Here is an 18,512-nt window from a genome sequence, read left to right as displayed (position 1 = left end):
GTTCAACTGACAGGCTATAAATCCCCCCATCCAAATATGAAATCATTTTTTCCTATCACACAAGCAGACCTTTACAGATGTTTCAGCTCATACCAAATTAAACCTCCAACACCACCAACTGTCACTTAGTGAACTTGTAAATACCATTATTGTGCAGTTTAAAGGAAGTTGCAACTAAACATTAGAACAATTATGGCTGATTACCCTAGATTACCTGTCATGCAAGTTATTATTGGCTCATAATGTGTTCCTTTAGGCTAAAATCATAGGCATAATGGTATCCATAAGCTCATGTTTGTCTGGAAAATAAGAAAAGGGGATTTTGTGCAAAATTCCCAAAGTATTCCTTTAGTGTCTTTTTGTGGAAAGGTAAGTAAATGGTGCTGAGGAGATGCAGAGGGACATAATGAAATTCGCTGACAATCAAATAGGTTGCATCAAATTTTTTTGTATATACTACCTAGCCACCTAGTATATACATTATTTTGTATACACTACCCCAAAGACCACAGAACCAATCTATAAAACATAAATGCTTATCATGCAGCACATTTCTATAATATTTCGGTTAACATTATGTACTGTGTTACAAAATGTGTCTTGTTAAAATCTCAAGCCCCAACTTTGGAGGTTTTATTCTCACATTCTCTTGTTTCTGCTTGGGCATCTGGGAATTATATTATTGGCAAGACAAGATAATGACCAAAAACAGTGGTTTTAAGTCTAGATTTTGTCATTTTTGGGTTATGATATTATTTTTGACTGAGAATGACTGAGAACACATTCTTATTTTTAGCAATGACATAGGAGCAACTGCCTTGTTCAGGAATTGAACTCAATACGGAATTCCCTATTGAATTATATGTTGAGTCTGAAGAACATTCAATCAATCAATCAAATGTATTTATAAAGCCCTTTTTACAACAGCAGTTGTCACAAAGAAGGCCGAATTTTAGGAAGAAACCTAGAGAGGACCCAGGCTCAGAGGGGTGACCAGTCCTCTTCTGGCTGTGCCGGGTGAGATATTAAGGGTCCAATTGGAATAATAAATACATTTCTCTGGGTTAAATCCAGAGTCTATTTGATTCTAGACTAGGTCAAAAGTATGACCAGGTGGACAAGGACAGGGACAGCAACTGTTCCCCAAACCAGGTACTCCGCAGGTGTGGACCAGGACCTCATCTCCTCCTAAAATTTAAAACTGGAGGAGACTGAGAAAAGTTAGAAAGTGCATTCCTCATTTCCCCCAGCATAATAATATAGCAGCGTAACACCTTGGAACTGAGACGGGGGGGTCCGGCGACACTGTGGCCCTACCTGGGGGAGGCCCCAGACAGGGCCCAACAGGCAGGAAATCAATCCACCCACATTGCCAGGCATCAACCAAAGGGACATTCTTCACTTCTATACAAGTGAAGTCTAATTCTTCCACTAGCTTCCAAATTACGCCCTCATGGCTAATCATTAAAGACGAACAAGGCTTCAAGCCTTACAACCCCTTAGCTGGGTCAGATGCAGATGGTGGTGTATGTTGTAGGCTACAATGAACAAACATAACTGACCAATAAAAGAGGATAACCAACCACCTCAGACTCCCCCTTTGTCAAATGGTTTAGTCCACCTCTTTTTAACCATTTGAGCTGGAAATAAGAACGATCCAGTTTTGCTTCAGAGGCAAATAATACATTTCAAAAACGTTCAGTAGATAATCCAAAAAAAAAAAAAAACGAGTCCAAAAACCCAATTTTCAAATGTTGTGACAGAAAAATTATAGAAAATTTGAATTTTCTATTTACGGATATTATTTACAGATCGCTCATTTAATTACAGCGTTTTCTTAGCGGGGTAAGATCAGGTAGATTGCTGCTCCAACATACGGTAGATAGCGTCAAACTGTGATTGCACTATTCCAAACACATGGGGGAGCTAGAACGTTGAAAATGGTATTCATTCTCGAAAATCGTTTTCTAAACGACAGTAAACACAATGTTCTCAAAGTTCTCCTAAAATAACAGGTTATAACAAATTTAAAAGCAAAATGTTTCTAGTTGCAACTTTATCACTGATTTTAATAAAGAAATAATCTTAAGAAATAATAAAATACAAAGCAGGACTATTTTCCTAGTTTTGAAGTACGCCATGGTAGAAGAACAAATCTTAGGACAGTGGGGGCGAATAGGCTGTCAGAGATTACTCTTACTGTATTAAATAGACAAATGCGTCAGTTGCTTATTTGTTGCATCAACTCATTTGTTTTATCAAATCAGTAAATATGGCCATTAGAATTCCAGCAGTAGAGAATAACTAAATAGCCATACTGTATAATAGCCTACATTTAAACCGCAATAAAACACAAATTCTATGATCCAACAAATGTTTTTTATTCAAATTAGTCAGCATAATGAACTCTTCACAGTCTTTGGGAACTGGGTATACAGTATAGGCCCAGAAACATTGCTATGATCGCATTGTCCTCTGAGTTTTGTTAATCATCCTCTTTTTAACAGCAAACCCTAATCGTTGCAAGTGTGATGGTAATTATATCGATCGACACTCTTAAAGGAGTAAGAAACAGAGATAAAATTATCTTGGCACAATTAACAGTTTATTAATTATTTGCAAATAAGAGACGCAACAAACGCTTACCAACATAATCGTCCGAGGAGTCTCTAACTCCATACATGCACAATCTGTATTTATTACAGTGAAAAGGGGTGTGGTAAGTTGTTGCCCATCTGTCTTGTGTCACAAAGGCTTTACCCAAAGGGCGGGCTGTCCCCCCACCTTATCCTTCCTGCCATAGGTAACTTCTTCAATTCTAAGAGTTCTTACAGCATCTGGACAGACAATAGATGCCCCCTAGGCAAATACCAGATCCCCCACATTCCTTTTCTAATTTGAATAAGGGGCTCTCAGTCCTTTAATCAATGAGAATACACTGGTTAGAGAAATTTCCACAACACAAACAAATTGTGCCGTTCTTGCCAGACACCAATCTTTATACTAATACTCGGAATTATTATTTTTAAGTAGGCAAACAGATTCTAAAATCAGCTCCTAATCAACTGTATACAAATATGAATATACACTCACCTAAAGGATTATTAGGAACACCTGTTCAATTTCTCATTAATACAATTATCTAATCAACCAATCACATGGCAGTTGCTTCAATGCATTAAGGGGTGAACTCCAAACTGAATGTCAGAATGGGAAAGAAAGGTGATTTAAGCAATTTTGAGCGTGGCATGGTTGTTGGTGCCAGACGGGCCAGTCTGAGTATTTCACAATCTGCTCAGTTACTGGGATTTTCACGCATAACTAGGGTTTACAAAGAATGGTGTGAAAAGGTAAAAACATCCAGTATGCAGCAGTCCTGTGGGCGAAAATGCCTTGTTGATGCTAGAGGTCAGAGGAGAATGGGCCGACTGATTCAAGCTGATAGAAGAGCAACTTTGACTGAAATAACCACTCGTTACAAATGAGGTATGCAGCAAAGCATTTGTGAAACCACAACACGCACAACCTTGAGGCGGATGGGCTACAACAGCAGAAGACCCCACCGGGTACCACTCATCTCCACTACAAATAGGAAAAAGAGGCTACAATTTGCACGAGCTCACCAAAATCGGACAGTTGAAGGCTGGAAGAATGTTGCCTGGTCTGATGAGTCTCGATTTCTGTTGAGACATTCAGATGGTAGAGTCAGAATTTGGCGTAAACAGGATGAGAACATGTATCCATCATGCCTTGTTACCACTGTACAGGCTGGTGGTGGTGGTGTAATGGTGTGGGGGATGTTTTCTTGGCACACTTTAGGCCCCTTAGTGCCAATTGGGCATCGTTTAAATGCCACGGCCTACCTGAGCATTGTTTCTGACCATGTCCATCCCTTTATGACCACCATGTACCCATCCTCTGATGGCTTCTTCCAGCAGGATAATGCAGCATGTCACAAAGCTCGAATCATTTCAAATTGGTTTCTTTTACATGACAATGAGTTCACTGTACTGAAATGGCCCCCACAGTCACCAGATCTCAACCCAATAGAGCATCTTTGGGATGTGGTGGAATGGGAGCTTCGTGCCCTGGATGTGCATCCCACAAATCTCCATCAACTGCAAGATGCTATCCTATCAATATGGGCCAACATTTCTAAAGAATGCTTTCAGCACCTTGTTGAATCAATGCCACGTAGAATTAAGGCAGTTCTGAAGGCGAAAGGGGGTCAAACACAGTATTAGTATGGTGTTCCTAATAATCCTTTAGGTGAGTGTATATCGCACCAGTAAAAAATATTATTTTGATTGAGCATAAAAATAAAATTAAAAGCCAAAATCGCAGCTTTCTGCGCGTTTGAAATTGCACATGTTCAAATTGCGATTCCAAATTATTAGTATAAAGGTTGGAGTCTGGCAATGGAATGGCACGATGGTGTCAGTGGACATGATATCCTATCTTCAAGTGCTCTTACAACACATCTTCCCCTACCTATTGCTATTTTAAGATAATAAAGGTTTACAATTCAAATGTCCAGCTGTTTGTCTCAATTCGGTTAATCAAATTATACAAGACATTGTTCTGTTCATGCCTCTCACACGTCCCAATTTATAAAAAAAGAGTACACTTAAAAAAATTTCAGTTCCGTGATGGCTCTATAACTAACTAAATTAATAGCCACAAACACAAAAACAAAAACAACATGTGTGGGTCCGGGAAACTACTAGCTGTGCTGGTACTCTGAAGAGCAAATTAACCAGTCAGAAACATGAAGATGTGGGTGTAGAGCCCACTGCGAAAGAATAGTGCAAAGTAGGGCTTGCTGTTAAGGAAAGGAAGAGGATCGATTAAGAAAATGAACCCAGAGGACAGTGAGATAGATGATTAGGTGCCAAAAATAAATAATCTTCTGTTGTTTGGGAATATTTCAGGTTCCAGAGAGATGTCAAAAACTAATGTATGCCTAATATATTAAAAACCGGTAAGACGGTGGTTATTTGAACAACACACGACATCACATCAAATCCATGAAAAATGTGTGGCAAAGAAGTCTCCCCTAGGGATTGGGGGTTGGGCGGGTGCTAAGCCCGGAATGTATTGTGATCCTAGCAACACCTCTGGTCAAGGATATCGTTTTCATTTTTTTTCACTAATAAAGAATTACTGCAATACCATTGATGAATTACATAGGAAGCTGGATCATCTTCATGGTTCTATAAAATAATTAGCGACATTTCTTATTCGGACAGATTATATGTTTCATATTTTGTTTATCTCCAAAGAAAAATGAATTTCATGAATAAGATTGCAATACTAAGTTTAGAGGTAAAACAGATTTTGTCGCCATGCATGTGAACAACATTACACTTCATTCTCATTGTTAAGTTAATTCATACGGAGCGTCATCCTTTATCTGGGGGTATCGCCCATTAAGAGTGATTTGCATCTGCCTGGGTACTCTCTGGCCACCTAGCTGTTGCAATTATTACATTGCCTGATCCAAATAATTTGAGCCACCTAGCAATTATATAGACAATGTTTTTTGCACAATGTTTGAACAATGTTTTGATTTCAAAATCATGCTTCCAATCTGAATAACATATGTTATATTTAATGTACACATGAATTCATTAATACATGTAGTTAAAAGTTTCTCATGTGTCAAATAGTTCATTTTAAGCATAATATAGTTTCCCACTTTACCAAACAAAATGTAGAAGGACTACATAAGACACAGGCAATAATATTTTCATTTGTTTATTAGGCCCTACAAATGTACTAAATGAAAATGACACAACACTTAAATTATTCAAAATAATTTCATTAGAATAATGTTTCCATTTCCATCTCATTTTGATGATGTACAAGGTAAAATAAGAGACACTTGTCGACCAGTTTGCTACGATCAAAGGATATCGGCATGAATAGCCTTACAAAGGCCTAAAGCACGGTTGCTTGATAAACACAATAAATTAGATAAATAAATAAAGGAATAGATGATTTACAGTAACCTACACTGTCAAGGTGCCACCCGTGATCAAGCCAGCCTCCGGCTACTGGCACTGCTTTCACTGTGCCGCTTTCACCATGCTGCATTCACTGTCTCCACTATTAAGCACACCTGTTCCTGATCCCATCACCCAGGACTTTACATCATTATGCACACCAAATCCTCATTACTAGGCCTACAGCTAAGGAAAACTGTGCACCAGGGTTAACATTAGCTGGCAAAGGCTTTTCGCTGGTATTAAGTGTATTGAATGAAAATATCAACCGCCAAAATTTCCAGTGGGAAATATGCCAAATGAATAAGTAAATAGATTAATAGCATATTAAATTGCCAAATATTGTGTGACCTGTATAGTCTGTTGCCAAAATAACAGTCTCCACTCAGTCTCACAAGACATTATTGAGTCAAGTGACTAAGGTGCAGATGAGCATGTCCTTTGCTGCTCAATGGAAGAAATAGTATCAGAGCATGTTAAAATAATTCTTAAAACTCCAATGGCTCGCTGCAAAGCGTTCATCTCATCTCCGTCCATGCTGATCGCGAGTTTCTCAGCCAATCACAGGGTGAGGTTGACAGCCAATCATATCGCGAGAAATGTTCTGCCATCCGTTTCCACTATACTTTGTCTCTCACACACATATATTCTTCTCTCACATACATACATTTTCTTTACACATGCATACATTTTCTGCTTATATACATATATTATTTAAAATTGTGACTGCATGTGCATGAGATCAAAAATGTAGGAATATGTATGTTAAATTTAGAAATATGAGAGAAAAATATATTTGTGTGTGAGTTAAAATATATAAATATAAGAGTAAAATGTATGAATGTGTGAGGTAAAAATATATTCTTATGAGAGAAAAAACTGTATGTATGTTAGAGTGAAAATATATGTATGTGAAAGGAGAATGTACATATGTGAGGGTGAAAATGTATGTATGTGAAAGGAGAATGTATGTATATGAGAGTGAAAATATATGTATGTGAAATAAGAATGTATGAGAGTATCAGAATAAATAATGTCTTATACGGCCCCTCATATTGTTGCCTTTGAGTGTCCTCTGAGCTGTATGTCTTCTTTTCACCGTGGCTCTTGTTTTTGTCTCATTCTTGCGTTTTTTAGTCTTTGGTAGGCTCCTCCTACCAGGTGGTCTCTTTCTAACACCTCGAGTCATAACCATCAATCCAGAACCGTCCTGCTGTTTTGTTCATCATGACATAACACTGTTGACAACATTGCCAACAATATTCCTAGATGCATTTTTCAGATGTGGTTTTGCTATTGAGAACCCACGCTTCAACAAAGGTATTGCCCTCCGGAAAAGACCTCGGAAATGGCCCCCAGACCAGCCCCATACATTGCAGCGCTACCATGATACACCGGTAAAACGTTAACGGCCTGTGTTGTGCAGTAATCAACATACCTTTGAGGATCATCGTAGAGTTTCTGAGGCTGCATCTTATAGTCTAAAAGATTGTTTGACAAGTCGGAATTGTAATTTTTCCATCACCTTCCCCACTACAAATGAAACCAACTGATTCTGATCAAATTTTACTTCAATACAGATCTCATCAAACTGACTCTTGCTAAGAGGTACGTAGTGTGGCTGGTCGCACGTCACTGAGACAAAGATGACGTGTAATATGTACAGTTCTCAACAGCAGGACATGGCTGTCCCCAACTCTTTAATAATCAATTATATCTGTGTAGATGTATAAGGTGTTAAACCCTGCCATAATATCTGCGGGGAATGGGGCATACCACCATTCGCTTGGTTTTAAGTCTAATAACTGTTCCAGATAACTAAAATGGGCCTCGCCTTTTAGAAAAATTATATTTTTTAATTCATCATACCCCACCCATATGCCATATGGTTTTATATAAAGGCTGATCTCCACCACCAGTTTTCCCATGCCATTAACCGGTGGTAAGTTCATAGTTCCAAGTTTTGTCATGTTTCGAGTCTAGGTCAAATGCATTTTTGTTCAATGCAAACATGGGTAGAGAGTGGGTAGAGAGAGTTTGAAAAGAGCTTACTTGGAGAAAACCGGGGAGATCCTCAAAAAGGCCTGTAGCTATACATTTTCAAAGAAATAAAGTTATTGTTCATGATATAAATTGAACATTTCAACTAGATTTGGTCGACATGAGTGCTTACAGTGCGGAAAACGATAACATGAAATGTATGTTAACATGTATATATGTGTTAAGTAAATAAGCCTGGGTTCGTGTGCTGAGAAATAAATGTGCTATCGGGGTAAAGCGGGCATTTGAAGATATTAAAAGAAGGGGAAGGAGTTTTTTAATTCACATTTTGAATTGTTAGTGAAGAAGTACAACATTAAACATTTTGCTACAGGTAATGATGTCAAAGCAAACATTGTTAAGAGATTTAATAAAACAATTAAATCACGAATGTGGCGATATCTCACGGCTGCCAACTCACATCGTTATGTTGATGTGATTCAAGATTTGGTTTATGGTTACAACCAGAGGTGTAGTGGAGGGTATACGCAGGTTTACGCGGTACACCCACTTTTTTGTCAGCTGCCATTGCGTACACTCACTTCTTACCAGTAGTTCAGTGGAGGGTATACACATGCATTTTTTGCACCCCAGTTGACTATTCACAACAAAACGTTTGAGTGATGCTTCACTGTTCACACTGAAGCCTACAAACACCACCATTCAGCTTACAGAGATGCCCTCAGTGCTGCTAGGTCCTCCTACATCTCAAACAAAATCAACAGCTCCTGTATGAACTCCCGGACCCTCATCCCTATTCTCACTCAGCCTGTGTGTGATGTTTGGCTCCGACTTGGGTTCGTGCAGAAAGTTCTTAGCTGCCTTGATAATCATAAAAATATTTTGTCCATTTTGTGATAAGTATTGTCAGCATTTGAAAGGTATGATAGATTAACAGGTTCTGGCTGAGCGCCAAGCCAGTCAAGCCAATGGTAATTTCTTGGTGGGTATAATGGTGGAGTCGAGCTGTCAGGGTCTGGGGTACCATAGCAGGGTTCAGCGTTGTCATCCAAGGCGTCACACAGCCAGTCCTCAGGCTTGGGTTCTTCAAACTCTGGTTGGTTGTATTCTTGAGACGTTTCGTAAAGGCTGCTTGATAGTCACAGGCGGTCTGTCTGTTTTTATGATGTGTTGAGGATTGTGTTAGCTTAAGGCGGGGCTTCAGGGTTGTACGTCAGTCGAACAGTGCGCAATCGCAGTCACACTAACTTGCTGAAATTTTCCGGAAATAGCTCTAATCTAACACAGTCATACTGCTTCATTCCTTTGATGACTTCAAACAACACATCTACTATATTATGTGTGCCCTGTTTTGGCCCCAAATAAAAAAAGTTTTGAAAAGATCAATGTTATTGTCAATGTCAACTTTATTTATAAAGCACATTTAAAACTAATATTGTTGACCAAAGTACTGTACAGGGTAAAATCTAAATATACAAAATATATAACATTTAGAGGTATAAAATGTACGTAGGTACACATAACATACAAGCAACGGACAAAGTAGCAGCACAGATATTTGATGCTAACTCAGCTAGGATTAAAAGCCATAGTAAAAAGGTATGTTTTTAGCAATTACTTAAATGTGTATATAGTCTGGGTGTTTCGAATATGCAGTGATACGCTATTCCATTGGATAAGACCACCCACTGTGAATGCTCGATCCCCTCTTGTTTTTAGTCTGGCTTTTGGGACAACTAAAAGTAACTGGTTAGCTAACCTCAATGCTAGGGCTGGAGAATGACGATGTAAAAGTTCAGACAGATATTAAGGGGCCAATCCATTTAAAACCTTATAGACAAAGCATTCAAATCTTAAAGTCAATCCTGAAACGACTAGGAGGCCAAAGGAGGGAGGCCAAAATTGGTGTTAGATTTTCTTATACTGGTTAAAAGTCGAGCGGCGCCGATGTACTAGCTGGAGCCAATTTAGGGTTTTCTGATCTACCCCCAAGTACAAGGAATTACAGTAATCCAGCCGAGACGTAATAAATGCATGGATAACTATCTCAAAATCCCTCTGAGAAAGATAGACCTTAACCTTTGCCAAAAGTCAAAAAGCTAGATATCATTCTAGACTAATTTGCTTATCGAATTTGAAAGAGCTATCAAAGATAACACTGAGATTCTTAACAAACAGTCTACTACAAGAGGCTAGAGGGCCCAGGGTACCAAAAAGGATTACCCAGCAAGTTACCTCGTCCACACATAAGAATCTCTGTCTTACTTTCATTTAAAGTAAGAAAGTTTAGCGCCAACCAGATTTTGATTTCCTTTAGGCCGTCTAAAACCGGCTGTACAGAGTCTTTAGATGTTGTTTTTATCAGCATATAAATTCGGCATCGGCAAAGAAATGAAAGGAGATATTGTTTTTCTTAAAAATGGACCCCAAGGGCAACATATATAGTGAGAAAATGATGGGGCCCACAAGTGAGAGGTGTCGTAGTCAATGAAAATTCGGCTAGATGGACCGAAAAACTCTATCTGTCAGGTATGACTCAAAGAAAATCGTTAAAAACTCTTAAGAGTGCCATTTAAATACTATGACTTGGTTTGAAGCCAGACTGAAACTTTTCCTGGATATCATGATTTTCTAGTTGGTTAAGAACTACTCTCTCTAGTACTTTAGAGAGAAAAGGTAGCATAGAGATGGGCCTAAAATTTGAAAGAACATTAGGATCTAGGTTTATTTTTTAAATAAGATGCTGTACTACAGCATGTTAAAAAGCAGCTGGAACACACCCAGAAATAAGGCAATTATTAATCAGAATAAGAATACTGGGCCCAACCCTATCAAAAACATATTTTAAAAGATGAGAGGGAATGGAATCCAGGGGACAATGTCTGGGGCGCATGGTACGAACTACCTTTGTTAATAATGAAAGTGATACAGATTCAAACTGATCTTAGACAGCTGAGAAAGTAGAGGGAGTAGAGGGGTCTAGGGCAGAGGCAGTCGGTAAATTTTTTTGAGCAGCAATCTTTCCAATCTTTTTTCTTTACAATCCTCACACAGTTTGGCTGATGGAAAAATACAAGCCGCGAGAGTTAAGGGAGTTGAAAAGAACCTGAGGCCTATAATTATTGTTGGAAAAAAGGTTTGAGATAATTTGTGCTTTTGCAGCTTTAACAGCTGATAGTTGTAAAAGGTGCTCCATAAACTAGCACTACAGGTCATTTGATCAGTCAAACCCCATTTAAACACCTTGCCTTCGGACAATTCATAAAATGCGACTGCTGGTATCTAAGGGTTGAAAATGTATCCACCAGTTCACCCGTCTTTCAATTTCCACTCCTGTGCCAACATATCCTAGTTTAGTTGATGAATCAGAGTCAGACGCTGAATCAGTTTCTTTGGGGGTGGCATCATCATTGTGTTATCACTACTTAAATATATTCTCTTGTTGACTTGCTGTGCAGTTGTTAAGCTGTAAACCTTCACTAGTGTTTCAAACCTAATGTTGATTGCTGTGGAATCTGCCATGTTTTGTAATGCACACATAGGTTTACACAGGCTAGTCTGAATGACCAACACTTGGGGTCTGTTTGGTTTAAATACACTGACCATGCCAGCCACCTATGGCGTTGTAAAATCATGGAAAAGTACACTGGTTATAATTTGTTGTACAAACTTGTGGTAACATCTTGTACCTTAGAAGTTTAACATTCCCAAACTCTGGCGCCCTATTGTTAAACAACGGTCTTATCGTAACATCAAATGTCTAGTGAATTTAACATCCCCAGAACCCTGGAGCCCTTTTGTTCAACATCAAAGCCACTATAAATTACATACCACACACACCCCATAGCATATTTCACCCCTGGACATGCATATGTCATACAGGAAGTTACAAGTTACAACCCCTTAACATACGTCACACAGGAAGTTCCACCCCGAAACACACGTCACACCGGAAGTCCCAACCCTGCTTACGTCACACAGGAAGTCCCACCTACCCGTCTGGAAGTCCCTCCCCCAAACCAGAAGTACTACCTACTGTCAGTCAACCATTCAAAATTGACAGAATCTGTTCTGGATATACTACTTGCAGCTGATGACATTGTGGCACATAGGTAGGGATTTCATTCTCAGCCTGAATCCGATCACAACAGGGCAGGGCCTTAAATTCTGATATTGTAGTTTGGCTGGGCTTGCGACAGTGATAAAATAATTAATAAACGCAACAATAAATAATAATAGAATCCATCACTGCAAGGAGGGCATGCAATTAGTGCAGCATTGTACATGTTAGGATTTCTGTAGCGGCTGGTGCCGTAATTGCGTTACAATATTCATATTTTTATGGACGTTTGGAAAACAAAAACCAACCCTATTATATGGGCTTGAATTTTCAGGCACGATGAAATCTTTAAGTCAGAATACATTCTGTTATATATTGCTAATCTCGGCTATTTAATATTTCCAATATTTTTGGGTCAGTTGTTTGTACAGTGGGGCTATAGTATAGGCTACCTTTACATGCATATTGTTGAGCAGGGTTTATCTTTGAGACCAAATGCACTCAATCTATTTTCTATTCTGCATTTTGAATGGGGAGGGTCATGTTTTTTTCTCCCAAAGTCTTGGGGAGGGTGATTTGAAAATATGTTTTGCTTAGGGGATGGTCAACCATTTTCGGTGGCCTTTATCCCCCAGATACTCCATATCATAAATAACGATACATTTCTGATCCCTGAACAGTCCCCTAGATTCAGTGATCAGAAGTGATACAATTAGTAGAGCAATAACATAGGAGCAATATTCTGTCCTTATTACAACCCTTTGTGTAAATTGACAGGTAGTTTAACTCCTCTTCTAATCACCACACTGGACGAAGATGAATCGTTCACTTTAATGATGATCAAAAGTAGGGTAAAACTGAAACCGAAAGTATACATAAATGAGTACTAAATCTTCACATTGAGTCTGTTTACATGTTTTAAACAATACAATTGTACAAATAACTTGTTAATTTGCACAATGAAATTATTATTTAAATGTTTTTAGTCATAACTTAGCTCAGACTATTGTTTATATCACAACCGGAAAACTATACAACAATTTTAATAATATACATCTCATCTTACATGAAAATATTCCTCTGAATAGATAGATGATATGTTAAAGAACATTTATATACCAATGATGCTCGTTTAAAGCTTGAAACGTGAGCAGAAGGACTTAGCTTGATTCCCGAATTTGAGACGCTGCTGACTGTAGACATTACTGAGCGCTTCCTGGTGACATCATTAAAGGGAGCCGCAGAACAACGTGACTGTAATACTTTTAGTATCCACTAGGGGGACGAGTAGCAATACAAAACACTCCAATACAGAACACTCCCCGTCTGGTGTCCCTGGATACCATTACTTAATATATCATACATGTCTGAAAGGGCCGACGTAGTCTTCGGATGGTAAAAGGAGGACCAACTCTGTAACTGGCCTCAAGAATACTTTAACCCAGTCTGGATGTGCCACCTTCATTTCCACCTTGCGGACTCTACCATCCTTGCTGGGAAACACTTCTGTGATACGCCCTATAGGCCATGTGTTTCTTTTGGCTTGATTGACCTTGATGACCGTGGGACAAAAAATATGAAAGTGGGATTTTGAATGACATGTGCTGTGACTTTTTTAACTGCACTTTGGTGCTCTGGTAATACATTTATGAAGATCCGATAAGCCCCAAAAATGCCAGTATAGGCCCTCACAAGTGCTTCTCTCATGTTTTATCATGGTAATGCAAAAATAAAATCTGGCACTGGGGGTTGTTTCAGCGAGACAAATGACAATGCTGCTACTTTGTCCTGTTGTGGAGCTCAATGATTTGAGAAAATCAGCCAGAATAAAGGCTTGCTGTGATTCTGTGCTGGCAGACAAATATCTTCCTCTTCACAATATTTTACATCATCCCTTGTGCGTCTGCGAGAGATCTTGCGAGAGGCCCTCAGCACACAAATTTAACAGGTCTGAGAGGAGAGCAATCTTTCAAGGCAATATCCATTAATTTTGGCAGTAGTGCCCATTGGCACTGGAGATGTTTTCAGGGCAAGAAACACCAATGATTACATTATCCCCATCTCCAATAATGCCTTAATTGGCTTCCTGCACACATTCTTGCCACACTCACAGGACTGTAATGGGAGTTCCACTCAATTTAAACAGCTGTCTTACGCTTTGCCTGGGGTGCTTTGTTGCTTTGGGCATCAGCCATGGCAAGGATTGCAAGTGCTTCAGTCACACAACATTAGCAGCCATTTTACTGGGTAAATGAGTCAGTACTAGCTATGCTGCTACCTTAAAGTACACGGAAGGTGCCTTCTTTTCATCATCTGCTAAACAGTAACAGTCTTCATAACAACCTCTGAAGGATTTTTGGATTAACTTGAATTTCAATTGCCATAAACACTGGCCCTCAGCTACTTCAACTCTCATTTACGCAAATGCACAGCGTCTAAGAGCTGCTAGATATCACCTTAGAGGGCAGCCACTAAAAATACTAGCAGCATGAGCCTGGTTGGACTCCCACCACCAAGAGTGAACCAAGCATTCAACAACCTCTTGATGGAGATGACAAACTCAGTGACACTTACATGGTTGGTGACTGATGCTGACAATGTCCAGACATTGTCCAGACAATGTCCAGACACAATTTTCAAAATTGAGGTGAATAGCTTTTGGATTAACATGCCGCTCAGCTTGAAATTCACACTCGTTACACTGCAGTCCCATGCCTCAGCACACATCACATTGCTCCCAAGTGGGTGCGTATAATGGACTTTACAAAACATTGACTAATGGCATTCTGAAACGGATGAGTCACAGGCAGAGTGTGTGAGTATGTGGGTAAAAGAACACATTGTGAAAGTACAGGAAAATAACCAGTGTCCTCTCACAGACTTATAAGAGAGCCATTGGATAGACACATCCCCAGATAGCAATGAGTCGGCGGACCAGCGGCGGTCCTCCAGAGACAGTAGAAGCATCAGAATGTCTTAATCGCAAACATGTTTGCTGGCTCACCGCCAGCGGCAGCCGCTTTTTAAAAGCGGCAGCCACCTTCCTACAGCCTTTGTTCTGCAGCCGGCCCGTGGGCCAACCGCCGTTATTAAGAAGGCGGACCTTCCGCGGCAAACGCTATTTTCGAGCAATCTGCCGCTTTTATATATACATATTTAATATTTATAGCATGCAGTTTATCGAGAATAATGATTGATCAAACCAGACACATTTCCATTTTGTGTTTTAATTCCACATTTCAAAGTACAGTAACTGTCATTCAAACAAGATGTGTCAGATCACTAAAATAAATAACAGGCAGAAAAAAATATACATATAAATAAACACTACAGAACATGCAGGTTTCCAATTAAATATTGGTAAAAAAAACAGCCATACAAGCAAATTATAACACAAACACAATAATTGTTAATAATATAAAGAGCTCAGCTCTGGGATGAAAATAATTACCAGTAAACATAACAAGTAATGAGGATATTTGGTACCAAAGAATGTGCAGGATACCAAATAAATCGAGGTATAACATCACATTTTCAAGCCATTTCTAACAATAGGAAAAGTGGTAAGAATTTAGAATAAAGCTCTAGAGTAGAATAGACCATTGTAATGGCATTGCTGACCTGGAGCACAAGATTTACACCGTGCTGCAATAAGAATCTGTGTCTCTTGTATCTGTGATAAACAAAACTTGACATATATATTTATATAAAAATACGGAGGTAAAACAGTAGTAGAACAGACCATTATAACTACAATGCTGACCTGTGGCACAAGGATTTACAAGCTATATTCAACAATAGAATAACAGTTAAACACTGTGACGGAATGAAAAATGCTGATGTTAAAAACAGAGTAAGTAGAATATTTGGTATCAGGTAATGTGCTATATCAAGTATCAGAGGTATGAAATAGTATTTCCAAGCTATTATTAATAGAATAACAGTTAAGCACACTGATAGAATGAAAGTAGAATGTTGGTACTAGTTAATGTGCAATATCAAGTAACAGGTATGAAATAGGATTTACAAACTATAATAGAATCGTTAAGCACTGACGGAATGAAATAAGCCAATATCCATCCATCCATCTTCTTCCCCATATCCGGGGACGGGTCGCGGGGGTAGCAGTCTAAGCAGAGATGCCCAGACTTCCCTCTCCCTAGACACTTCCTCCAGCTCTTCCGGGGGGACACAGAGGCGTTCCCAGGCCAGCCGGGAGACATAGTCCCTCCAGCGTGCCCTAGGTCCTCCCCGGGGTCTCCACCCAGTGGAACGGGCCCGGAACACCTTCCCGGGAAGGCATCCAGGATGCATCCGGAACAGATGCCCAAGCCACCTTAGCTGACCCCTCTCTATGTGGAGGAGCTGCGGCTCTACTCTGAGCTCCTCCCGGGTGACCGAGCTTCTCACCCTATCTCTAAGGGATCGCCCAGCCACCCTGCGGAGAAAGCTCATTTCGGCCGCCTGTATCCGGGATCTTGTCCTTTCCGTCATGACCCAAAGCTCATGACCATAGGTGAGAGTAGGAACGTAGTGGTGATAATACATTTTTTGATAAAAAGTGATGCTGAAACTATGTGCAGATGATAATGCACATCCCCTACCCCCATAAGACAGAACTCATCTTTACAGTATACCACCCAAACTCATGACCATAGGTGAGAGTAGGGACGTAGATTGACCGGTAAATCGAGAGCTTCGCCTTGTGGCTCAGCTCTTTCTTCACCACGACAGACCGATACATCGACCGCATTACTGCAGAAGCTGCACCGATCCGTCTGTCAATCTCCCGTTCCATCCTTCCCTCACTCGTGAACAAGACCCCTAGATACTTAAACTCCTCCACTTGAGGCAGGAACTCTCCACCAACCTGAAGTTGACTGAGGACCATGGCCTCGGATTTGGAGGTACTGATTTTCATCCCAACCGCTTCACACTCGGCTGCAAACCGTCCCAGTACATGCTGAAGGTCCTGGTTTGAAGGGGCCAATACGACAACATAATCCGCAAAGAGCAGAGACAAAATCATATGGTCCCCAAACCTGACACCCTCCGGCCCCTGGCTGCGCCTAGAAATTCTGTCCATAAAAATTACGAACAGAACCGGCGACAAAGGGCAGCCCTGCCGGAGTCCAACATGCACTGGGAACAAGTCTGACTTACTGACGGCAATGCGAACCAAGCTCCTGCTTCGTTCGCATTGCCTGACAGACCTGACAGCCCTTAGCAAAGGACCCAGGACCCCATATTCCCGAAGCGCTCTCCACAGGATGCTGCGAGGGACACAGTCGAATGCCTTCTCCAAATCCACAAAACACATGTGGATTGGTTCGGCAAACTCCCATGAACCCTCACACACCCCATAGAGGGTATAGAGCTGGTCCAGTGTTCCACGGCCAGGAGGTTCTACTATCGGCCGTATTCTCCTCCCCAGAACCCTGGCATAGACTTTCGGGGGAAGTGTGATCCCCCTATAGTTGGAACACACCTTCCGGTCCCCCTTCTTAAAAAGAGGGACCACCACCCCGGTCTGCCATCCCAGAGGCACTGTCCCCGACCGCCACGCGATGTTGCACAGGCGTGTCAACCAAGACAGCCCCACAACATCCAGAGACTTGAGGTACTCAGGACGGATCTCATCCACCCCTGGTGCCTTGCCCCTAAGGAGTTTCTTGACTACCTCTGTGACTTCAGCCCGGGTGATGGACGAGTCAGAGCCCTCAGCCTCTGCTTCCTCAATGGAAGACGTGACGGCGGGATTGAGGAGATCCTCGAAGTACTCCTTCCACCGCCCGACAACATCCCCAGTTGAGGTCAACAGCTGCCCACCTCCACTGTAAACAGCGTTGGTAGGGCACTGTTTCCCTCTCCTGAGGCGCCAGATGGTTTGCCAGAATCTTTTCGAGGTCAGCTGATAGTCCTTCTCCATGGCCTAACCGAACTCCCAGGCCTGAGTTTTTGCCTCCACAACCACCCGGGCTGCAGTCCGCTTGGCCTGTCGGTACCCGTCAGCTGCCTCAGGAGTCCCCAACCAGGCCTGATAGGACTCCTTCTTCAGCTTGACAGCATCCCTTACTTCCGTTGTCCACCACCAGGTTCGGGGATTGCCGCCTTGACAGGCACAGGAGACCTTACGGCCACAGCTCCGAGCGGCCACTTTGACAATGGAGGTGGAGAACATGGTCCACTCAGACTCAATATCTCCGGCCTCCCTCGGGATCCAGTCGAAGCTCTGCCGGAGGTGGGAGTTAAAGATCTCTCTGACAGGAGACTCAGCCAGACGTTCCCAGCAGACCCTTACTGTACGCTTGGGTCTCCCGAGTCTGTCCAGCTTCCTCCCCCACCATCGGATCCAACTCACCACCAGGTGGTGATCAGTTGACAACTCTGCCCCTCTTTTCATCCGAGTGTCCAAGACATACGGCCGCAGGTCAGATGAAACGACA

This window comes from Esox lucius, chromosome 20 (genome assembly GCF_011004845.1).
Source record: "Esox lucius isolate fEsoLuc1 chromosome 20, fEsoLuc1.pri, whole genome shotgun sequence".
NCBI classification, from domain to species: domain Eukaryota; kingdom Metazoa; phylum Chordata; class Actinopteri; order Esociformes; family Esocidae; genus Esox; species Esox lucius.
This window is presented reverse-complemented; position numbering follows the sequence as displayed.